Source organism: Lemur catta, chromosome 11, assembly GCF_020740605.2.
Source record: "Lemur catta isolate mLemCat1 chromosome 11, mLemCat1.pri, whole genome shotgun sequence".
NCBI lineage: Eukaryota > Metazoa > Chordata > Mammalia > Primates > Lemuridae > Lemur > Lemur catta.
In genome coordinates this window covers 72,794,116-72,820,008 of record NC_059138.1, presented here as the reverse complement: position 1 = coordinate 72,820,008, position 25,893 = coordinate 72,794,116, and the positions used below count along the sequence as shown (strand labels likewise).

At 42.9% G+C, this 25,893-nt stretch overlaps 1 long non-coding RNA gene and 1 other non-coding gene across 2 annotated transcripts in view; both read right to left on the bottom strand.

Moving 5' to 3' along the window:
- Positions 1-19,965: 19,965 nt before the first annotated feature.
- LOC123647828 lies at positions 19,966-20,069 on the bottom strand. The gene has a single exon (XR_006738367.1). It is a non-coding gene; the product is annotated as a U6 spliceosomal RNA (small nuclear RNA).
- Positions 20,070-22,042: 1,973 nt separating this feature from the next.
- Positions 22,043-25,893, bottom strand: part of LOC123647222 — a 90,773-nt gene continuing 86,922 nt past the window's right edge. Inside the window, exon 3 of the long non-coding RNA XR_006738169.1 lies at positions 22,043-22,539. This is a non-coding gene — a long non-coding RNA (uncharacterized LOC123647222). The remainder of the gene's footprint in view (positions 22,540-25,893) is intronic.

The window sequence follows — 25,893 nt, the reverse complement described above, 5'->3', positions numbered from 1 at the left end:
TTTAAACGAATTAGGTTCCAAAACATGAAAAGGGAGGAGAGAAATACTGTGCACCAGGAGTATGAATATCTGGCACATTCTCTGCACAAAACTTGGGAAATTCACCATCTGGAGTGAGGTGATTTCAAAGAAAGGCATTGCCACCCTGGAATCAAGAGGGAACCCAGAAACCAGCAGATAGAAGGACAGGGAAGCTCTGGGAAGGAATGAGGTTATAGAAAGAAGGGAAATGTAGGAAAGTGAAGGACGACTACAACAGCTTGCTGCACAGGTTAACCGGGGCCAAGATAAAAGACAGACAATGGCTTGGACATCATTAGGGATACTTTGTCCTCTACAAAAAGTCCTATGCTACAGAAAGAGGGTTTGAATCCTAAATCTCAACTAGTGGCTTTAGGAAGGAAAAAGTGATAGTGTGTTACCACAATAGCACCTGAAGAGATCATTCACTCATCCATTCATTCATGCACGGAGCAAATTATTTAGCGGCAAATACGTACACAGTATTCCATTGGGTGCCGTGAGGGCTGAAATGTGACTCTGTATCCAGACCCTCAGCTCTGAGAGCTAAACACAGGAGATCAAGAATACTTTATTAACTGTGCTACAAGGTAAAGAAATAAATGTCATAGGTCATATACTATGAAAGTCCAGAGAAAGGTGAGGTTGTTTCCAAGAAGAGCAATCAGCAAAGGTTTCATGAGGGAAATATCATTTGGGCTGGGCTTTGATGGATAGGTAGAGGTATTTTAAAACTTGGATAAGGTTTTGCACATAGTCAGAATTACATGGGGGTTGTTATTAATATTATGATTAAAGCCAATATTCTTGTAATTACCTGAGGCAATTGGATGCCTTCCCTATAATGGTCCTTCTACTTGGAATGTTCTTCCCCTCCCCCAATTTCTTTCTCGCTGGCCAACTCCCTATTCGTCTTTCAAGATCATCACCTCTCTACAAACATTCCCCTAACCTCTGCCATGCTGTCCCTGTGGTCTGGACCCTGAGCACACCTCTGTAATACACTCGCTGCTCAATCAGGGGCCCATATGTGGCTTCCTGTACATATTGGGAGTATCAGGAGGGCCCTGTCTGGGTTAGATTCACCTTCACAGTCTCAGTGTCAGGTCCGAGCAAACACTGGAGTGATGAAAACGAGATTGGCAAACGTGGAGAGCAGAGATAAGGGCCAAGAAGAGATCTTTGGAAACTGTCTGTATTTTGAAGACAGTATGAAGAAAAACAATCCCAGGGAGAAGTCCTGCTTGCTTACCCCGGCGGTAGACATAGAAAGTGACCTTGAATGTCTTTGGGGCTTCCCTTACTCAATGTTCCACCAGAGAAAAATAGCTCCCCTCTCTCCATGGGGATATCTGGTCACAAACAGATCTCCACTGGAGAGGTCCTTGCCCCTCCACCACACACAATCCCTCCCCAACATAATAATAAATAGTTATGTAGGGCACTGTTTTTATTCCACTGTGTGTGCATCATCTGAGTCTATTTCCTATCCCCCAAAAAGGGAGAAGTGAAGGCAGATATCGATCCATGGGGGACCTTATCCGGAACTGCACACAAATTGTCAATGAGCACTCCCCTGGGTCCAGACAGGAGCCCAGGTGAAGGGGCATCCTTTGTTTAAGGAACTTACAAAGGAAGAATCAAGTCTATTGTTTTGCAATCTAAGATACCATCAGGGCACACAGTTTGGCATTTGCCTCTCTTCTCTAAAACATGGGTCATGCAAGAGGCCCTTTGCTTTGAAAACCAAAACAAAAAACTCACCCTTGCCAACTTACCAAATTACAAGAGGGTGATATAGCTTAATTTTGAAATTAATTCCTTCTCCTTTGGTACCTTCAGGACTCCTCCAGGAAGCACTGGCTGTGCAGAGTTTTTGCTTTCTTTGTGTGTTCCATGGCACCCAATGGCCAGCACTAAGGCATTTTAATCTAGCCTTTTGTAAGGGGGAATGTGCCCATATGCCATTCCAGAGCTTTGTGTGTAACAGATGTCAGCATTCTGTGTTATAAAATGGACACTATTCGTCAACGAAATATAATCCTCAAAGCAAAAAAATGTAGTATGTTGAATTTGTGGTACTATGTAGATAAATGGCCAGTCTCCTACTTCTCCTGGGCATCTGAGCAGGAAAAACACTCACTAAGTAGGAATTGAATTATTCCTTCAAGGATTTTAAGGGAGCTCTTCCTCCCCTGCGGTTTCTTACTTAGGCAATGAATGTACCGTTGCTCTCCAGAGCCTTAGATTGCAGTGAGAATGTGGTCAGGATGTGGGTTTTTTCTTTATGTAACACTTTTCTGTTTTATTTCATGAGAAAATTCAGTTAAGGATTAGTTTATGTAGTTTGAAATCTTGATAAAAATAAAATGCTATTATTTATTCAAATGTTTTTGATTACTTTTTCCTCATTTAATTGTTCTTTTTGAGTCAATTTTATTGAGGTCTAACTATACACAGAATGCCTCAACTTTAAGTATTAATATATAGTCCAATGAGTTTTGAGAGTTGTGTATGCCCATCATGGAATTATCATCCCAATCAAGAAGTAGGCTATTTCCAACACCAAAAAGTTTTCCTGTGCTCTTTTGCAGTCAGTCTGTCCCCTCCCTAACCCCAAGAAACTATTGCTCTGCTTTCGGTGACTCTAGATTAGTTTTGCCTTTTCTGTGAGTTAATATAAACAAAATCATATATTACGTAGTCTTTGGTATCTGCCTCCTTTCACGCAGTATAATGTATTTGAGATTCATCTGTTTCATTTCTTGCATCAGTGATTTTTTTCCTTTTTATTGATGAGTAGTATTCCATGGTGTAGATATCCTACAATTTGCTTTTCCACTCAACAGTGGATGCCCATTTGGGCAAATTGGAAAGATCCAGTTTGTAACTATTTTGAATCAAGCTACTATGAATATTCATGTAAAACAATTTGTGTGGATATATGTTTTTATTTTTCTTGGTTAACTACCAAGAATTGTACTAGAATTGTTGAGTAATATGATAACAGTATATTGAACTTCAGAAGAAATTTCCAAACTCTCTTTTCCAAAGCAGTTGGGCCATTTTTTCATCCCCATCAACATTGTACGAGAGTTCCAATTGCTCCCCACACTCACCAACACTTGGTACTGTGAGTCTTTCTTAATTTTAGCCATTCTCATGAGTATGTAGTGGTATCTCATTGTGGTTTTAGGTTTTATTTTCTTGATAACTGGTGATGTTGAACATCTTTTTATGTGATTTTTGGCCACTTATATATTTTATTTTGTGAAGTTATTGTTCATATCTTTTTCCCATTTTAAAAACTGACTTATTTTTCTTATTAAATCGTAAGGGTTCTTCATGTATTCTGGATTCAAGCTTTTTGTCATATATATGTTTCGTGAACACATATCTTATTTGCCTATACATTTTCTTATGCAATCATTCAAGGAATCAAAATTTTTAATTTTTATCAGGTCAAATTTACCTTTTTTAAATGATTAGTCCTTTTTGTGTCCTCAGAACACTTTACCTAAAACAAGATCATGGAAATTTTCCCCTATCTTTTCTTCTTCCAACTTTTACATTTAGGTCATTTTGATTAATTTTTGTGTATGGTGTGGGGTAAGAGTCAAGATTCTTTTTTTAAAAATAGATATTCGCTTGTTTCTGTACCATTTACTGAATAAAACTGTCCTTTTCCAATTGGATTGCCTTAACACCTTTTTAAAACTCAATTGACCAAATGTATGTTGACCTAGTTCATTGTTTTTCTAAAAATCAAATATTAAACTTTGAATCTGATAGATCTAAAAAATTAAGTTAAATGCTGTTTGAGAAGGTCAAGGAGGGGAATATATTTGAGGTATTTAAAAAATAAAAAAAATAAAAAAGTCCTGAAAAAAATTGTCTGATTCTGTGTGAACCTTCACCACAACCTGAGCCTCAGAGAGCTGAGACTGTGCCTGGCTTAGGCTTGTCTGCCCGGTGCCTGACACATAATAGGTTCCCAGTGTGTGTTTATAGAATGAACAAAAGAATGAATGAGTGAATGAGGTCGGCTTTTTATGGGGCAGCACCATAAAAAGAAACAGAGCTTGGTGAATATTGCTGCGTTTCCCAGCGAGGCTATTTATTTCCAAAAATTCATTCACAGCCACCATAATCACCAAGCGCTTCTTCCTGTAGATGAAATACACAACTTGGAATAGAACCGGAGACTCACATTGCCTTTTGGGGAGGGCAAAATCTCAGTATGGGGGGCTCCTGCTGGGGTTCCTAGCTGCCTCAACTCCTTGACCTGTGCTTCTGTGAGGAACTGCTGAGCTAACAATGCCTCCACAATCTTAGGTGTGCCAAAGAAAAAATTCTTATAATCCAACTCACTTTCTGATTTCGAGCTTTCACTTTTCCAGGACAGAAGAGAGAGCAGAGCGGGCAGCCGACTCACTACCCTCAGCCCGCGCAGGCTGCTGCCGAGAGGGTCCACATTCTTGCCCAGATGGTGCATCTGGGCCTGGCTGCTCTGGTTCTGAGCCATGCAGGTGGCCAGAGTCTCCATAAGGTTCCCCAGCCCTCTCCCCATCTGGGCTGTGGGAGACGGGGCGGTAACTCTGCCTAGGAAAGCAGATGCCCTCGCCCCATGGCCCTGTCCACTCACATCGCCTGGCAGGAGAACTGCTCTCTGGTCTGAGGACGGGAACCTCTGCTGCTTGCTTCTCCCAAACATTCACTCTTTATACCCTGCATCCTCTACACTCTGATCCCATTTGTCCTCGGAGACAATCGACACAGTTGACTAGCTGCTTGAAAGGGAAGATGAAAAGACAAATTTCTGGGGCTAAGAGAGCAAAGGGTCTCCATAAGATGAAGTGTCAGGAACATTGCATGTGATCAATTAATGTTAGTTGTTGATATTATTATTACTATTACTATTACTATTACTATTACTATTAGTGGGGGGTTGGAGAAAGAGGAGCCCGGTCTGTAACAGGAATTAGAAGGAAGCCTTGCCACCACACTGCTGCTCAGGGAGAGAGTGCCAGCCAAGTTTCAACCCATGTGACCACACTTCCATCCAAGACAATTTGAATTAATTTTGTGCATGAAATTTGGTGGGACGCAGTGCCAAATGTTTAACTGAAATCAAGATGCAAACTTCCCTTCATCTACTCGTTTTGTAAATCCTGTCAAAAATAAAATAAAAGCCATTAGGCTTGTCTGGCAACATTTGTCTTTTATGCACCACACTACTCATTGTTCCTGACTCCCTTGTCCTCTGTCTGCGTGCCCCCCTCCCGCTCGCCAGTATTTGTTCTGCTGTATTTATGGGCCCTGGGCAGGGCCAGCATACTGTCAGCTCTACTGACTTTGCCAAGTCTAAGATCCCTTTTAGGGACTTATTTTATTTAAAGACCACCCCATTAATGGGTTTAATGGCCTTTCAATCACTTAGTATGCATTGTCAATGAGGGAGAATCGATTTTCTGAGAATTCCTGTTCTGGGAGGAAAACAAACAGCCCTTCCTTCCCATTGCAATTTGGCCAATGAACAGATGATGCAGAACCAGCTCTGTCCCGGCTCACGGAGCTCTCCTGGCAGGGGGGCCGTGAGGGCGAGGGTGTGGCTCACCCAGCATCACGCTGAGTAAGACTTCTCTGTGCTGCTTTCTCCTTCGGGACTTGACTTGTGGGTCATAGGGACACCTTGCATATGTACTCTGGATGGGCTTGACTGTCGCTCTCACAAAAGACCCACTGGGTTTGTGCCACCCTCTCTGGTAAAGAAGCAAACCATTACCCAGGGAGATTTATGGGATCCTCTTGGTCCACAGTAACAGGGGGAAAATGGCTGGCATTCCAGAGTCCCCGCAAGATGTGGACTTTTCTTGGAACGCCACCATCTTGAGTTCCACAACCTTGAAGCAATGATCAAGCACATATACCCTCCCTGGGGTGACCTCTAATTCCATCAGTATCTGTTGACGACCTTCTGCGTAGAAGACGTTATGCCTGGCACCGTGGGAGATAACGCAGGGGACACAATGACAGTCAAAAGCAGTCTCGGCCAAAACTCAGGTTTGCCCCTTCCACATTAGGATCTCCTTTAGCTGTTGTTATGCACGACTCTCTCTCCTCCCTCTCCTGTTCCTCCACCCCTTTCCTCCTCCCCTTTCTCCTCCTGTTCCTCCCTCTCTTCAGCCTTCTCCCCAGAATCCTGCATTAACCCCCAGATTCTCAGTAACAACAGCTGCGTTGCATGCAGGCTGCTGTGTGCCCGAGTCCCCCTCTCGGCACTCTGCACGCACAGTAAGCCTCACCACAACTCTACGGAAAGGCTATTGTCACTGGTATCCCCATTTTACAGAGAAGGAAGCTGGGTTTAAGGAACATTAAGTCATTAGCTGGGGAACCAGATTCATCTAACTTGAAAACATTTTCTTTTAAATCTTATGCTTCCTTTGTCTTTTCTTGCCTTTTGGGGGCACTTGAACTCCCAGGGAGTCCTGACTAGCAGGCAGCCATTGTCCCACAGTAAGCAAAACAAGTCTGTTTATGTCCAACTAGTTATAATAATAATAGCTGTCACCTATGAAGTGACAATTCTGTGCCAAACACCTTGTATATCTTTTTCCACTTAATTCGCACAAAACTACCTCTAGAGAAGGAGCAAAGGACACCAAGGGGTTAAGTGACTTGCCCAAGTTCTCACGATTATAAGTAATAATAATGGTGAAATTGCTAGCATTGATTGAAGGCTTATTATTACATATGCCAAGCAATGGCCTAAGGTTTTTATATCTATAGATTTTTCATCCTAACAAGGCAAGTAGTATTATTTATAGCTTACAAACCAGGAAACTGAGGCTCAGAGATTTAAAGCAACTTGCCCAAGGTTGTACGCCCTGTAAGTGGTGGAGCCGGCATTTGACACCAGGCAGCCTGATGCTTGTGCTTGTGATAATAGCACCACGGTCACATCCCAAAGCCTGTGTTCTTCATATTGCACCAAAGCCACGTCTGACCTCTCCTAAAGCCTTTTGGAAAACGGCCCATAAGTTTCCCCAAAACAAGTGTTAAAGACAAACCTGGGAAACTTCAGGTTTTGTGGCAGGGCTGTCTCTTAACAATCTCCTACCCTGAACCAGAATTGCATTTGCATTTGTCCTTCTGCAGTAGTTTCCAATTCCCAGGCAGAGCACAATTTAACTGTAAAATTTGCCTTAACTAGGCAGCTGTCTGCTGCAGTCAGGCGCCAGGCTCAGGTGCGACTCCCAGTAGGCTCTCCCGAATCAGCGTGCCAGCCTCTGTAAAGCAATATAAAGTCACCTCCGAGAAATTAGATGCCGCTTGGAAGAGGCATATGCTGCCATGCCCGCTTGTTGTCAGCTCAGAGCACTGCAGGGGGTGCCAATCACGACTCAATTACTCCCAGGACTTCTCTCCTGAAGGCTTCCCTGTCATTTTTGAGAACTGGCGCAGGGCAGACTACCAAATGCCCTGGCCCAGGAGTGTTTCTTGGGATCGTGTCTTGGAGGGGAGGGTTTATAGACTGAATTGTCCTCTCTTCACCGCAGTGTCAAAGGCCATCAGAAGGAGGGATCCCAACATCCTATAGGGAAGGTGATTCTACTCAACAAATGTCACCTGAACCTCTACAATATTTAGGACACCATGCTGGGGATACAAAGGTAAATAGAAAGCACAATGTCAACCCAATGTGACCCCACAACGCGGCTGTATAGTGTACCAGGTACAGTACAGAAAGGCATAACCAATGGAGTTCAGACATCTCCTTAGAGGCGTTAGTTGAAACAAGGGAAACAGATGAGATTATCACAAGAAAGACCATAGAAAACAAGAAAGAAGAGAGAAATGCCCAGAAGGGGGCTTCTACGGAGACCTAAATCTGTGGGACAGAGGAAATGGCAAATATGTCATAGAAAAGGAGAAAGGGGAAAAGAGTAATGGCACAGACTCCCAGGAAGCAGGGGGTGACATGTGGGAGGGACATTTCCATAGTGTCCAGTGAGAACAAAGAAATGATCCAGGAGAAAAGGCCATGGGACCCGGTGCTGGGAGGATGCTGACAACCCTCAGAAAATGGTATTGGGAAAGGGTGACCCACAGTTTGCCCAAGATCAAGGAGTCCCGTGGGTGTTGAAGAAAGTGACTAGAGAGTGAAGACAACTCTTTAGAGACGTTTAATCATGAAAGGAAGCGGAGGTTGAGGCCAGTAGGGTGAGGGGGAGCCGGCCTAAGGGAAGTGTTTGAAGGAGGGAGGAGATCCAGGCATGCCTGCGGGCCCGGAGGGGACAGCTGGAGGACATAAGGGGAGCATGTGTTCTTGCTAGAGCGAGATTCCAGGGCAGCAGGAGGGAACAAAGGCACAGGGGGACAAGCTCACAACAGAAAGGTGGAGAGACACTTCAGAGACAGGAGCAAGGAAAAGGCCAAGCAGCCACATAGTCATTTTCAGATGGAGAAGGGGAAGTGGAAGGAACTTATAACTGGTATCCTTGACTGCACCGTAATATCAAAAATCATCTCCAAAAGAGTGATTATTCTGTGACAAATGATCATCTTCCAATGGCAGATGCTAGAGGAAATGGGGAAAGATTCACTACATTCGTTTGTCATCACTCTGTTCTTTCTCGTTGGTTTTTTTAAAATTACATTTATAATTGTAGTAACTTTCGTTCTTCACACTTCTCTGTCTTTACTTCTTCTTAGAAGTATCTTCTAACCTTCATCTGTGGGATTTGCTTCTTCTCGTTACCATCAACTCTAGATTCCGAGAGGGCTAGTTATCCAGTCTCAAGATGATCTAGGTCTTTCTCTTCCTCCTGTCCATTCCCCTGCTCAGCAGTCCTCCCCCCAGACATGGGCAGCAGACACACAAAAAGCTAAAACTCAAGCCGGTTGCTTTATTACTTATTTTTGGGATCTAGCCAAGTACTGTGAAGCTATTAGCTCGGAAGAGATTGGGGGCTATCTGAGGTCCATAGTTATTTCATTATCCCTGAATGGAACCACCACCCATGGCTCCTCCTTAAGTCAGAAAGATGAAAATGTCTATGTGAGGGGGAAGCACACACGGAGTGAAGGTCCCACTGGCAGAGGTTTAAGTCAGCACCTCTTAGTCTGGCCACCTCCTTGCTTTCACTCTGAGTCTCACTTTCTCATCAGGGCGGCCTAATCTGCAATTCCAGATGCAGCATTTTCAGATTGGAAGCACCAAGAGCTGACACTGCGGTATGAACCGGTCAGCGGTTCTTCCAGTGCCTGGAAGATTCTCCAAATATTCATTAGCGTTATGGTTAGGACAGCGTCTGATGCTTTATTCTCTACCTATCTCATTGACAACTGAGCACAGGACATGATGAGATGGTGTCTGGCTTCTGTTTACTTCTTATTGAACTCTGAGAGGTACGTATTTTCAAAACGCTCTAATAGGTTGTGATGTTGTTCCATAGGTTTGCAAGCTGATACCACCGGCTGATAATGGGTAATAAGTACACAGGATGCCTCCATATTATTTCTTACAACTGCATGTGAATCTATAATTATCTCAGAATAAAAGATGTAATTTAAAAAGGCTCCTCAGGGAGGGGAAATGAAGAGTCTTTCTCAACGGATATAGTGTTTTCAAGACGAAAATGTTTTAGAGATCTGTTGTACAATAATATGAATATATTTAACATTAATGAACTGTACACTCAAAAATGGTTAAGATGGTAAATTCCTATGTTGTGTGTTATGTGGTTTTCTTAAACCATGATTTAAAAAATTTTTAATGTTTTTTAAAAAGTCTTTAAGAATGTCTTACCAGGAGAACAACCAAACCTAACAATGATTTTTATAAGTTCAATACAGCCACTAAAATGGCTAAAATTTAAAAGGCTGACAATGCCAAGTGTTGGCAAGCATGTCAAGGACGTGGAACTCTCATATGCTGCTGGTGGGATATCTGATCACTGTGGAAAATAGCTTGGCCATTTCTTATAAAGTTATATACACTTATAATATGATCCAGAAATCCTACTTGCAAGTATTTATTCAAGAGAAATGAAAACATATGTCCACAAAAAAAGACTTGAACTTAGTCCCTTTATTCAAAATAGCCAAAAACTGGAAACAGCCCCAATATCCATCAACTGGAAAATGGATAAACAAATTATGATATATGCACTGAAATATGTCAGTGCATTAAAATAATTAAAATTACTGATAAATGCTACATGAGTGAATCTCAAAAATATTTATGCTAAATGAAAGAATTTAGACATGAGTGTATACTGTGCAATTCCATTTATTTGAAATTCTAACACAGGTGGTGTTAGTCTGTATGATAGAAAGAAGATCTGTGATTGTCTAGGGAGAAGGGGAATCAAAGGTGGGAGCTGGTTACAAAAAAGCACAAAGGAACCTTTTGGGGTGGTAGAAATAGTCCATATTCTGATTGAGGTGGTGATTACTCGGGTGCTCATGTGTGTATATTTTATGTAAAATATACTTCAATAAAGTTGATTGAGAAAAAACAGAAGGATCCAAGAATCTTTAACCATATCAGAAAATGAAATAAAGCCTAGCTATGATTTTTTTTTTATACTCAATAACTTAACTTCCTAATCCTAAATGCATCTTCAGAAATTATTAGGTACCCTGAGTCGACAGACTCTGGCTTAGATCAGCCAGTAGGGGGAACTCTTTCTCAAATTCAGGCTCCATCAACTCAACAACCTACCAGGTTAATTGCAAAGCTTTGAAGATGTGACTCTTACTGTCTACACATCTGTTCCCTCTCCATAGGTGCAGCTACTCCCCAAGTAGAAGGAGCTCAGAGCATCGCTGTTGAGAAACCAACCCTGTTCCCACTGAGGGATGGCGAAGGAATAGGTCCAGTCCCACTCTGATCTTGAGGAGGAGACTGGTGGATGATTAAGGCTGCTTGTAAACAAGGCCTCCCCTTGGTCCCCAGCCACAGCGTTCAGATCTCTGCCACAGTGTTTGTGCCTGTGCTCCTGTCTCAGGTGCCTGAAAACAGGATCCAGACTTGTTTTTGCTAGTTATTCCATAACCTGGAGCCCCCATGAGACCTAACGTCAGACCACCTAGCCTGCCTGGACTGCCGTTGGCCTGCACCCAGGTTCCCACAATGCGAATCTCTGCCCACACACAGGACTGCACCTGGGACGCTGCCCTACAGGAACTCCTGGAAATCAGGCCTTGCCCATCCCTGCTCTGCCACAGCCTGGCATGCCACCCATCCACCCTCAGTGTCCTCGTCACCAATGCCTGAGGCCTTCCAAGATTTATGAATATCAGGTTCATCCCCCAGGGATGCCCACCCCCTACCAACTCTAGTCTGGTTCTCAAAGGCATTACTTCTAGTCATTGTTCACCAGAAAACACCTTGGTAAGACAATCCATAAGTTCTTAGAGGGCAAATTCCGAGTCTTTGTAAATTAATTCTCTTCATTTTCCATCTAGAATCATGGAACGGTAGATCCAGAGGGGTTTCAGAGCCCATCTGCTCCAGCACCCTGCCATAGCAGCGATTGCTGAGTGGACACGCAGGGTGTACTTTTGAACACTTCCAGTAGGGGGCACTCACTACTTCTCAAGGCTGCCATTATTAGGCAGATAGGGTTGCTAAAATCTCCTTTCTATGAGCTTCAAATTTATCTCCTTGCACATCTGCCTACTATCTTGGTTGCTATTGTTTTGTGAGGAACACAGAATTTTCTCTTCTGTAGGACAGCACTTTAATTGTTCAAAGTCAGCAACCATGTGTTCCTGTCTCCTCTGCTTGTCACATTATTTTTCTCCTGGCTCAGGAAAAAGTCAATTTAGTTTAATTCGGTTCCTACTCAGTTCTAGGCAACATCCTGGTGCTTGGGATGCAAAGATAAATAAGTCACGGCTCCTGCTTTCAAAGAGCTCGTAGGATGAAAGGGAGAGTGGGTGTGTCTGGGGTGGACGCTCAGAGGACTTAGCAGCTCTGGGTGGGGAAGGAAAGAGTGAGAAGGTATTCCAAGCACTGGAAACAGTATGTGCAAAGGCCCAGTGGCATTGCTGGAGAGGTTTGGCAGTGGGGCAGAGGGTAGTGTAATGAGAGATAATGCTGGAGAGGAAAGCAGAACCGGACTGCAAGTCATGCTAACAAGTTTTAAGCAGAGAATGACATATTTCAGTTTGAGAAAGACTTTCTTGACTGCTGTGTACAGAAGCAATTGGAGAAGGACAAGACTGAAGACAGGGATGTCCCTGAAGAGGCCATCATGTGAGCCAAGGGAGAGATGTCACCAGCCATACCTAAGGCAGTAGAAAGAAGTGTACTCAGTGGGGAGGTGCTCAAAATATCAAATCAATAAGACTTGCATGTAGAAGTACAGAAGGAAATTCAAAGCCATTTTTCTGGCTGGACTGGATCATGCTACCCTAAGAAGATAGACAACAGGCAACGAAAAGCAGGAGGGGAGCAGGGGCTTGGGAGTACCACTTGTACATGTTCGGTGTTTGTGGGACACAGGTGATGTTGAGCAGGTAGTGTCACAGCTCAGAGGAGATATCTGGGTGGGAGACTTGGGTGTGTGAGTCATAGGTCCGTAAATGGTTATTGAAGACATGGGTGTGGATGAAGTCAGCCAGCAAATGTGTATAGCGTGACAAGAAAAGGAGACTGAGAACCAAACCCTGGGAAACATTTTTGGGATGAGCACAGAACAGGAAAAGTAGGGAGTGGTAGCAGATGTGAGGAAAAGCAGACGCAACTGTAGCAAAATAAAGTTTCTAAACACTTGGTCATCCTTGGTGCTTCATCCTGTGTGCTTTTTGTTGTTGCTGTTTTGTTCTCTTTTTCAATAACCTTTATTAGCTAGGGAGTTTCAAATGGACATAGTATTCCAGATGTAGTAGAGGAAACTACCTCCTACAACTGGACCCTATACTTCTAAAAATGCAGGCTGTATGTTGTGATGGCTCATATTGAACTTGTCAAACAGAATCATCTGAAGTGTTGCAACAATTAGCCATCAATCAACAGTTATTGAGGCTGATTGTGCTGAGATTTTATATGTAGGAGTATAACACCATTACTGACGCTTCCGGAAACATACGCTGTGGTTGAAGCCATCAGAGACAGATACATAGATAGACATGGATGACCCTGTTTGATTGTCAAAATAAAAACCTGCCACTCCCAGAATCTGACACACCTCCTCATGCCTTTCTGCCTTTTTTTTTTTTTTTTTTTTTTGAGACAGAGTCTCACTCTGTTGCCTGGGCTAGAGTGAGTGCCGTGGCGTCAGCCTAGCTCACAGCAACCTCAAAACTCCTGGGCTCAAGCGATCCTCCTGCCTCAGCCTCCCGAGTAGCTGAGACTACAGGCATGCACCACCATGCCTGGCTAATTTTTTCTATATATATTTTAGTTGGCCAGATAATTTCTTTCTATTTTTTAGTAGAGACAGGGTCTCACTCTTGCTCAGGCTGGTCTCAAACTCCTGAGCTCGAGCGATCCATCTGCCTCGGCCTCCCGGAGTGCTAGGATTACAGGCGTGAGCCACCGCACCCGGCCCCCTTCCTGCCTTGGCTTGTGATATTTCCTCCACCTGGGATTCCCCTCCCTTCTTGTGCTGGTTACCAATTTACTGCCTCTTAGCTCCAAATTTATCCTTTTTGGCTTCTCTGTGAAAATGGATCTGGGCCCTTCAATGATATTTTTTTCTTTGCCCTCTGGCACAATGTTAAGCTTTGTCAGTAGAGGGTGCTAGAGAGACATTGCAGGAGGAAAGGGGGTTTGTTCTTTGTTCCCAGGTGCCTGCTCAGTAGGCTTCCCCAGTGCTGCCCAGGGCCAGCTCCTTGGGGCCAGCAGCTTCTCTTAGCATCCCTCAGCTTAGGGGAGTTTTGTAGCAGAATGCCTCCTGTGAGACACCTTCCCTTGAACAGCTTTCCCCAGTACCCTGGGTGAGAGCATTTCTGACAAGTACCAGGTGGCAAATTTCCAGGAAGTTTCACTGGCACTGCACCACATCTTCTCCACCAATCAGTGACACACAGTCATGCCCCCTCCAAAAAGATCTGCATTTCAGCCCTGGAGATAGTGGCTTCTCCTTATATCTGCTATTCTTGTATGGTTTGGAGTGTTTTTTGCTTCTTACTAGCCAATACTTTGTTACTCCAATTCCTAATATAGTTAATAATTCTTCATATTAAGCTTTCCCTGTTCAAATTATGGTGGAGTTTTGCTCTCCTGCTTGGACCCAGATTGATAAACTTCCCTTGTCTACCAGTTAATCTTCTACTTATTCCTTGAGATTAGACTTAGGCATCATTGCTATACTTTGCCTGACAAAAAGCTCAGTAGGTACATGTTGAATGTTTTTATTCACGCATGAATGAATGAATTCTACTATTGCTTGGAAGTTATTTAGGAGACAAGTTGGCAAGTGAGACTCACCTTTTACTTGATTAATAACGAGAATCCCACAGAGGCCATGGTTGGAAGACTCTGGATTTGGCGTCTTAGGGACAGAGCTTGGCCCTTCTGGAGTCTTGTCATCAACCCAAGCCAGACCTCTGTAGCCATGTCTACCTCCCCACACGGACAACTCTACCTGTCACCTTGCCTGCTTCAGAAAAAGTGGGAACTCAGGGTGCCACACCCCAAACTGGTTTTTACAGCCTAATCTCATGGCACAAAGATGAGAACCAAAGGAAAATTTCCCAAAGATGTTTATCTTTCAGTTGCTCTGATGGCCTTAATAAGCAAATGTTGTTAAATAGTCAACTTTCATATCAATCAGGCAGGTATTTACTGTAACAATTCCCAAACCCTGGTTTTCCATACAGTTGGGTGTTTCCAGTTACCTCCAGAGGTTTTGCAGAACTCTCAAAAAGATCCCAATGGACAATCTTAATTTACTTTATGTTAAAAATTAAATATATGCTTGGTGGCACTTTTAAGAGGCATGAAGTAGGAGTAGGAATGTTACAAAAAGAAAATAACAATAGAGTAGGAAAATTTTACAGCATGGAAATTATTCACCTACATTAGAGGAAAATGCATAAATCAATTGACATTATGTGCCACACTTTTAACCACTTCCAAAACAAGGCCATAAAAAAAAAATCATCATACACACACACACACACACACACACACACACACGCACACACACACACATACACACACACTGGTTTACCTTGCTTTACCTTGCCCACATAGATTACATATATACATAAATATTAGTATATAGAGACAAATATATTTCTCCTATAATATTCATCACAATATTTTACTACCTTTTTGCTATACCTTCATTTCTCTATTCTTGCCTCAGTTTCTCCCATGTACAGAATGTTGTGTTATAAGGATTGAAAAAGTGAACATTTATAAAGTTTTAGTATAGGGCCAGGCACAAATTAAAGACTATTTTAGTGTTAAAAATAATTACATAGGAATAAATTTAACCAAGGAGGCAAAAGATTTGTAGACTGAAAAGTACAAAATGCTGCTAAGAAAAATTAAAGACATAAATAAATGAAAAGACATCTCATGATCATGGACTTAATATTGTTAAGAAGTCAGTACTACCCAAACTGATCTACAGATTCAATGCAATCCCTATTACAATCCCAACAATATTTTTGCAGAAATAGAATAATCCATCCTAAAATACATATGGAATCTCAAGGGACCCAGAATAGCAAAAACAATCCTGAAAAAGAAAAACAAAGTTAAAGGCCTCACACTTCTTGATTTCAAAATTTGCTACAAAGCTATAATAATCAAAAGAGTGGTAGTGGAAGAAAGACATATAGACCAACGAAACAAAATAAAGAACAAAGAAACAAACTTTCACATACATGATCAAATGATTTTCGACAAGGCCGCCAAGACCATTCAATGGGGAAAGGGCAGTCTTTTTCAACAAATGGTGCTGGAAAAACTGGATATCCACAGGCAAACAGATGAAACTGAACCTTTACTTTACAACACATACAAAAATTGAATCATAATGGATCAAAGACCTAAACATAAGAGCTGAAACTATAAAACTTTTAGAAGAAAACATAGGAGAAAGCTTCACGACATTGAATTTGGCAATGATTTCTTGCCAAAGAAGTATAGGCAATAAAAGAAAAAAATAGATAAACTGGACTTGATCAAAATTAAAATCTTTTGTGCATCAAAGAACATTGTCAAGAGAGTGAAAAGGCAACCCACAGAATTGAGGAAAATATTTGCAAATGTTATATTGGATAAGGGGTTAACATCCAGAATATATTAAAAAAAAAAAACCTCCTACAACTCAACAACAACAACCACCACAATTTAAAAATAGGCAAAGAACAATGGTCACTAGGGCCTGAGGGGAGGAGTATGTGAGGAGTTAGTGTTTGATGGGTGCAGAGTTTCAGTTTGGGAGGATGGAAAGTTCTGGAGACGGATGGTAATGGAGGTTGCATGACAAGGTGAATGCATTTTATGCCACTGAACTGTACACTTAAAAATTTTAACAAATGGTAAATTTTATGTTATGCATATTTTGCCATGGTAGAAAAACCTAAAAGATAATAAAATAAAATAAATTAGAAACATGAGATCTGGTGCTTATTATGCACCATGTGCTGTTCTAAATGTCTTTCACATATGACTTGGGTTGAGCCTCTCAACAATTACCCTCATTTTATAGAAATGGAGGCTCAGGGAGTGTAAGTGCTTTGCCCATGGAAATGAAGAGAGTAACTGGTAGAGCTGGGAGAAGGGGCCCGAGAGGTAGGCTCAGGCTCGGCCCCCGTAACCTGCATACCACACATCGTCCCTGCTGGCTAATAAAGTAGAGTGTGACCTGTGTTTGGGGGGGAGGAGGCTACATAAGGAGGGCCCCAGACCAGGCCTCCCCCCAGCCACTGGCTGTCCTTAGGCCTTTGTCCCGCCTGATGAAGGACAGACCAGGAATGCCCTGGGCCAGGGCCTTCTCCTCCCCACCTTACTACCTATGGCAGAGCACTCGAGAGAGATGTAGCCCAGATATAGTCACTATCAATACAAAGGGACATGTGAGGGGAGAGGTTTCTTTAAACATTACCCAAGAACAGGCACAAGGGAGCCTGTGCCCTCTAAAGATGTCTGGTGATTACTTGACCCCTCATTCAGCTACAAATCCTTCCAAGTTAAAAAAAAAATGGAGTAACTAATGCTGTGGATGAATCATTCACTAAAACACCTGTACAATCCGGACTTGGGGAAAATTTTTAGATTGGAGTTTTCAAAATGTTAATGTTTTTACCAATGTGTGTGCTGGTTTTCAATATATTATTAACAAATGGTATCCTGGTCTTTGTTATATTAGTATATTGTATTAATACATTTTTAACTAGTAGTATCATGCTTTTTCACACATTAATATATTTTTGTTTTCTGTAATACCTCTCTCTCTCTGACTATAAAAGAGACCAGTGTCATCACAAAGGCTTTGTATTATTAATATTTATTGAGCACTTACGACATGTAAGCTCATTACATGTATTATTTAATCTTTAGACAATAACATCATTTTTCCTTAACCTCTATGTGTTCCTGAGAAAACACACAGAGTCTAAGTAACCTGCCCAATGTCAAATAGCAAGTAGGGAGAGAACTGAGAGTCACACCAGGCAGTCTGACCCAGATCCTTCCTATAAACTACCCTGGTGACCTCTGCAAGTTTCCGTCTACACTCTTTGGGGCCATTGTCCTCCTCTGTGGATGAAATGAGGATGTTGCATCAGAAGACGTTTAAGGTTTTCTTCCAGCTTGAACATGTCTATTTCCTTGTCCCCACCTGCAAATGGCCCTCCACCAGGGCTTCCCAGACATGTCCACCAGCACTCCTCACCTGGACTCTGGGTGCCATCCCAGCCACTGGGCTGGGAAGGAGAGTTGAGCCTGGATGAAACCAACAGAGTCCCTGAGCTGTTTGTCATCCCGTTGTCCCGCCCCAAACCAGCCTTTGCTCTTCACCTGCATGCACCCCTGAACTGTCTAAATATCTCAACTGTCTTAACAGTTCACCCCACACTCTGAAATGACCCAGGAAAAGAAAGCAACAGATAAAAAGACTCAACACCTGGGAGGAGAAGAGCGTTCAAACTGATATTTTCATTTCACTTGCCTCTTTCCTCTCCTGGATCACAGAATTTCTTCCCACTTGTGAATTTCCTAACAAGCCTGGGCAGTGGCGTGCTGGTAAATGTTTAATAGCAAGCTCCAGGAAAACAAAAAAAAAGCCCTGATCTGAAGCATTTTCTGATTTCTCTAGTTTAAATATTCCCACCATGGCTGATCTCCAGCTACCAACATAAAGTCACTGGACACGAAGCTGGAAAGAGATGTGAGCCAGTAGGGGCTGGTGCCACCACACCCCTAAGTCTGTGTCTTAGTATTTCCTCTGTATGCCCTGTAGCCTAAAGTGTTGTCCATTCATTCATTCTGTGAACGTCTTTAAAATTATACTGGGAATGTGAACAAGGTATCCATTAAAATAGTTACTCATTACAAATCAAAAGCCCTATTCAGTTCATTACAAAACATTGTTTTCCCAGTACTTCCCCCCACAAGACAGGAGAAATGATGGTTTTTCTACATTCAAATAATTGATTTACCCAACTCTGATGAGACAATTTACTTCTCTTGGATTAGCTATTCTCATTAACATCCTAAGCACTGGAAAAAGTGGCATCAGAATAGCTTGACTGATCTAAAGCCCAACCTGCTTTATTGTTGAAAGCTGTCAAAACCAACAGAAAAAATATCACCTCTAGGAAATGCTTACCTAGACATATACCTTCTATAACTTTTTCTATACATTATTATATTCCAGATATATGTGAGATATGAAGAGTATCAACCCTGGTGCCTGACTGCCTAGATTCAAATCATAGTCTCCCAACTTATTAGCTGTGTGATCTTGAGCAAATTGCTTAACCTCTCTGCGCTTTGATTTTCTCACTATAAAATAGAGTAATGACAGTAGCTGTTGTAAAAAATTGAGTAACTGTACATACAACACCCAGAACAACATATAGGAAGTTCTGTATGACTGTTAGCAGTTGTTATCATCAAACACAATCAAGGCTTTCTTGAATGTCGTCTAAGCATCTCTCCAAAAAGATGATGTGGTCCTTAAAGTCTTTTTGCAGTTTGCCCCCCCAGTGCCTCGCACATAGTATGACTTTAATAAATTCTTGTTCAATAAACAAATGGAGTCATTAATTGATTAAATGCAATTGATCAATGTGACTCCAAAACATCCTTGCCACAAATAAACCATTCGATCTGTCATCAGGACGTTAGGCACACTTTATGTCTCCATAAGCCCCTATGAAAGTAGGAAAGGTAATCACGAATAAGGTCTTGGAGTAATTTTTCAGAGCTGTTAGCATATATTTATGTTCAAGAATGTTTATATAAGCTAGAAAAAATGAAAACAACCTAAATGTTCGTCAACAAGGGAAAGGTTGAATACATTATGCTGTAACCATTTGATATTTATGTTCTCAGGAAGTATTTATTAACATGAAAAAATGCCCTAATTGTAATAAGCTAAAAAAGCAACATATAAAATTGTATAAACAATATAATACCAATGTTCTTTTTTTTAAAGTGTGTTTGTATGAAGAAAGAAATAAAAAGAGGCTTATAAGAAATATACTGAAATCATTAATACCTCTCCCTGATTGGTGGGATTTAGGGTGATTTTTTTTAAGTTTTCTCTTGATATGTTTCAATATTTTTCTTTTTTCAAATTACTTCAAAATATTATGGGGGTGCAAAAGTTTTTGATTACATGGATTGCTTTTGTTATGTTTGAGTCAGGGTTATAAGCGTGCCCATCACCCGGGTAATGTTCATTGTACCCATTAGGTAGGTCTTTTCCCATCGCTTCCTTCCTCCTCCCCCTGCTTGATTTCCACTGAGTTTTACTTAAAAATATGAGTGTCATCCTTGTGCAGGGGCCATGCTAATCTTCTGTGTATTGTTCCAATTTTTCATATATGTGCTGCCAAAGCAAGCAAATACTAGATATTTTTTATCTAGTATTCCTAAAAATGATAAAAAGAAAAGAATTGCTTTTAAATAAAATACATCTGAATTATCCACCTAAGAATTAATGTCTCAGGAATGAAATTATGTGTCCCTATGTTCACTGACTTAACCACCCCTGCTGATCTGCTACATCACTCACCTACACACCCACTCAGTCTGATATTCACCGACACCCGTCCCCATCGCATTCCCAACCTCCGAAGTGTTCCAAATCTGACGTGATGGCATAATCTATGTGTTGCAAATATGACACCAACATCCAGCTGTTTGGAGGCACCAGTGATTACCTTAATTTTTCACACTCCTTTCAGATATCTGGCGTTGGGTAAATACAGCCAACCTCACGTAGACATATTTCCAGCTATTAAAAACCAAGCACATTTGTGTTATCTCCTGCCCTTGAGGTGCCTGATACAAGGGAAGCATGATTGAGTACCTTACAGATAAAGCTAAACAAATATGTCTTTTGAAATAGGCTACAGGAAAAACCCACACTGGAGATGTGTGATATACATTAAAATCTAGCTAAATTTGGATAAAAGGTGGGTCTCAATTTAGTGAATTGTGAATCCTACAATATTTGTTTAAGAAAAGCCATTTTATTACTTTAAAGTCCAAATGGGCTTGAAGCACTATATTGTCTAGGTAGAGGTAGTAGGTACGTAATAGGCTCCTGCTTTTAGGAATAGGTAAGAATTATTTATAATGAGCCTATCAGTCAAGTATGATTTGGTCCCTCTGATGTGCCTAAAAACATATTATTCAAGATGATGAAAAGGCAATGTATTCCCTTAAGTAGTGCAATTTTTTGCAATCTTATTTTTACTCTTTTTTTTTTTAAGTGGAATCCAGAACAATTATTTTTATTCTTAATTTGCTTACCTACACCATTCCTCAAGGCGATCTCGGGCCAAAACCTTTCTAAAGCATCATACATTTCAAACAGCTGAGCTAAATCAATAAGGTTTTATAGTACATATTAAAGACACAGGAGAAGAAGATGAGGAGGAAGAGGAGAAGGAAGAGGAAAAGATATAACAAAATGCAGCTGGAGAAACGCACAGAAGTTAGTTCTGGCCCAGCTCCTTTGCTATGGACGGCAAAACCAAGCAGTTCTATTTCATATGAGAAACATCTCAAGACATTGGCACGTCGTGGGATGTGATCACCCCACGTAAGGAGAAACAAGAGAGCAGCTTGGCAGTTCCTGAAACACTTTAGGGAAGGAAATGATTCATATCAATGAATATTGTACTGTGGACCCAAGTCTATTACCTCTGTCGGTGAGTTGATGCTTTCATGGAAAGAACCTATTTACATAATATTTGTTAGTTATCCCATTCACCTTTTCCGTTTTATTCTTCTCCACAGCACGTGTCACTGGCACATACATTTTATTTCATTATTTTTATTTTGTCTGTCTTCCCAGATAGAATGTAAGCTCCATGAAGGTAATAGATTTTGACTTTGTTTCCCTTTGCTTTTGCTGGATGCATTTAGAACATGCCAGTACATTAGAAGTGGTCAAAAAGAATTTGTCGAATGAATCAAACTTCCTCATAGCCAAGGGGCATGTGTCTATGGTGAAAGTCTATGGTGAAGTAGAAAGAGCACCAGATTCAGAGTCCAAAGTAAGAAGCACTTTGCTTGACTCATAGTGACATTCAAGGACCACTTTGGGGGTGGACAATGGGTAGGTGAACAAATGGACTGATGGGTGGATGGATTAGTGGACAATCTGTAAAATGGGGACAACTGTTCATTAATAAACAGTGTGAAAACAGTTGTGACATCTTAGTTGCTCAGTAACCCTATCCTTTTCTTGTAGCTGATGGAGAGAAAGCAGGGACAGGGTGGTGAGAACGCTAGCAGTATAAAACTAGGAAAGAAATTGTTTAATTCCTGTATAAACGAGAGGAGACAGGAATTGAGGCAGAAGTGTATGTTTTTATTCCGCCTTGCAGTGCTGCCAAGGCAAGATCGTGTTTGAGCAGAGGCAGGCGAGAGGCAGGGGTGTGGAGCAGGTAGACAGGCCGCCGGACCAGCCTGCAGTTTCACTTCAGTGGCCTCCTGGAACTGAGAGGCACTCAACTTCAAGCAACGTGACAAAAGCCCTCAATAGTCACTCTGGTCTCAGAAATCTTAGTTCTGGTCATTAAATCTCAAGGGTAATCCAACTCTGGCATTCTTGTTCTTAAATTTGCTCTTCCTGCTACAAGAGCAGAAGCCTTCAGCTGAGAAGACTGCCTTTCTCAGCCCTGCCAAGCTTTCAGGCTTGCGGTGTGGACGGCCTGCTCAGTTAAAGCCAGAGTCGGCTGAGTGCAGCAGCGTTGTCCTCGGGGTGGATGTTGAGGGTGAGCCAGGATACCTCTGAGCAGATCCACTTCGGGTCCAGATAGCTCGGGGTGCTGGCGCTCTTGGAGATATTTCTGGTGCTGGAAAGCAGAGCCAAAGCGGGATGATTAACCACAGTTGGCGCGGGGACCCTGGCTACTGACTTTCTTGGTTGGCTGCTCCCCTCCCTGGCGACTGTGTCCTAGAAGCAGGCCAGAGCGGAGGAGCAGAAGAAAACCCCAGGCCAGCAGTGGGTGGGACCTTGGCCGTTTCAACAGCAGCAGGTGGGTTTTGAAAGATGATCCAGGGTCCGGGGACACAGCTCGTCCTGAAGAACTCTGAATGCCCATTGGTAGCTAACTGGGGTAACCTGGGGTAACCTGGCTGAGAATGGAATTTTTCTAAGGATCTCAAAGTGCCCCAAAGCTATACCTAATGCTGTGATATGCTTAAGAAAATGCCTTTGTTTGGGGACCATAGCCCCTGCTGCGTTAAGTGGTTTAAAAGATAAACCTACCAGTAAGAGACCTTCAGGCTCCCATGGGCACCAACCGCTGTTATTGTGAGTGTGGATTATTCTAAATCTCTGTTGCTGCAGGGCCTGTAGGCGGCTAGACTATATGCAACCTTGAAAACCGAGCCCTCCCATCAAGCGCTGCCAGGAAACTGCCTTTCTCCCAGAGCTCTGCTGACACACATGCTCCTGTGTTAGGAGGCGACGTTCCCACCCCTGTCTATGGGAACGGTAACACTGCACAGATATCCTAAAATACAAAAGAGGAATGAGAACAGCATTGGGGTTGGCTGGTTTCCCACCTGTAATTGACATGGAAACCACACCTGTTAATTTCCAACACACAAAACAAATCTGCTGCGATGTGGCAGATCGGTGTCCCCAAAGTTACCCTCCCCATGCTCTTTGGTGATTACTGTCCCAAGGGACAATCTGTGGAATGAACATGCATCTTGATTTTCACAGGATCACCTGGAACTTGAGTCCCTCAGGTGTTAGAATTTGAACCCCTGGACGCATGGCCAGCACTGTAGTAAACCAGGCAAGGCAGGAGGAGGGAAAGCATGGATTAAAGGAAAAGATCTGGAAACTGCTTTCAGATGAAGTATGAGTATGATTCCCTGCTTAGCTAAAGCCATTGCTCTGGCAATGCCACTGAAAGCTAGAACATGAAGACGAGGTTCCAGAGAGGAGGCGGCTGGGGCCACCCTGAGCTGGGAGCAGGATGGGGGCTACAACTTTACCACATTACTGCACACCCCCACCCCATGAGAGGACAGCAGAATGACGCACTGGACTCAACTGTGAGAGTTTCCCATTCCAGCTACCAATTCGGAAGGGACTCAGGGTCCCTCTCGGGGTGTAGGCAATCACAAGGTCCCCTCCATCTCCCCCTCCCACTGCTCACTCTGGGGTTCAATAGAAGTGTATGGGGGTCACTATATCACAAGCTCAGCCAAGCTTCTCCCCAACCTCACATTCAGCCCACCCCACCGGGACCCAAGCTGGCTGGGTCCCATACCAACAGCCACCATTCCAGCCTAGAACAAGGCCTGGTATATACTAGATGCTTAATAAAAAGTTGTTGAATAAATTGTACTTACTGAATTCTTCCTATGTGCAGATCAACGTGCTAAGAGCTCTAAAATTTTTATTTCATCTATTGTTCGCAAGAACCTTGTGAGGTAAGTATCAACTCATTTTCACATGGAAAGTGCAACTCAGAGATGTTGAACAAATTATCCAAGGTGCTACCACCTGGTATAACTGGAAGTTAAACCTGTCCCCCACTCTGCCATCTTCAAAGACGGGGCTCTTAAACACAACGTTACACTGTTTTTCTGTCCCACTGTTCTTTGAAGGCAGGAAGAGGAACCAGAATACGAAAAGGAGGGAGGGGTAGAAAGTGAGCGGGATTTTCGTACCTCGGCCCTGGCAATGGCCAGGTGGAGCTCGGCCTGGGACCCCAGGACCCGGAGGAGGCCTGTCACAGGCAGCCTATTTCCTTGAGGTTCTACCAACCAAGGGACTCCTGTCCCTCCTCTCTGCCTCTTGGCCCCATCTTTCAGGAAAATGAGGTTGGGAGGGGTGGTCCATGGAATTAAATTCCAAATTATATTTCTTAGGTGGAGGAAGTATAATCTCACTTATAAGTTTGTTTATCCAACATGGATGCATGCAACTGCCTTTAAAGCTGAGTAACTAAGTCCTTCGATATGAATAATCTCACTGTGTGTGTGCACACACACACACACACACACACACTCGCGTTCCTTCAGGATAGATTAGCTGGATCTACCTGGAATTATGCCAGCAGAGCTTTTAAACATATTTCTTTGTGGAACAAGTTGCTGCAGCCCAAACCAGGTAACAACTTTGGGTGGGAACGTTCGACAAGGGGAAGACGCCACCCCTCCTGGTGCTTTTCCACTCTGAGGCTCTAATAAATCAAGCTCCCCTTCAGTCTCCCAGGAAACCTAGCTCAGGATCCAGTCTGTGGGCCTTCATGGGCTGGATGATCCAAAAAAAAAAAAAAGGGCACTGGAAATGGAGCATTCCCAGAAGCTGTCCAGTCTATCAGTGTCATTCAGTCAACCAGATGGCCTCAGTGAGTGTCCCATGACAGGTATGGAAAGTATGAAAAAGTATGAAAGTATTGTATAAGACTCTGCCCTCCATGTCTTGTCATCCGGTTGGGGAGACAACCCGTGCACCTCCAGAGAGGCACCCAGGCAGCCTTAGGTGTCAAATAAGCACTGCAGGCCATGAGGACCAGGGGTGTGCAGAGGCTGCTGAGCCGGCTCTCCAAGGGCTGGGCATCTGGGAAAGCTTGGGCGGACACCACCCACTGCCTTGCAAGATGGCTTAGAGGGGTGAAGAAGGGAGGAGCCCTAGGACGGGTGGGGACCATTTGTACATGTGTGACATGAGCACGCTCATCCCAGCCCAAATGACTGAGGCGGTCACAGGCTTTGATTAGGCAAAGTCAGCAGGGCATCTCGAGCACGCCGGCATGCCCGTGTTCATCTCCGTGACATCACATACCCCAAGCAGCTACACGGGCTGCTGAGTTATGCCTTTTAAGCCAACTCTTTACTTAAGCTGCAAGCTAAACCCCAACCAGATTTGTGAAGAATTATTGTGACATTTCCAATCCTTCATGCAGCGTCTTTGTGATCAAAACCAAAATTGCTTTTGGCTCAAGTCTTGTAGGTTCCCAAACCCCACCCATCGCCAGTATTCTTCCTTTTCTGAGTGTCTCAGACTCAGGTTTCCTTTTCTGTGACATTAGCCGCTGCCTTACCCCAGGCGTCCTCACCGGCAAGGCTCATCGCATGTAGATTAGTGTGGCCTTCCCCCTCCCCACCAAGCTGGTCTTCTGATAACTCATGCACTAAATGTTTTGAAACTGTGCACATCCTTTGACTCTTTAAATCCACTT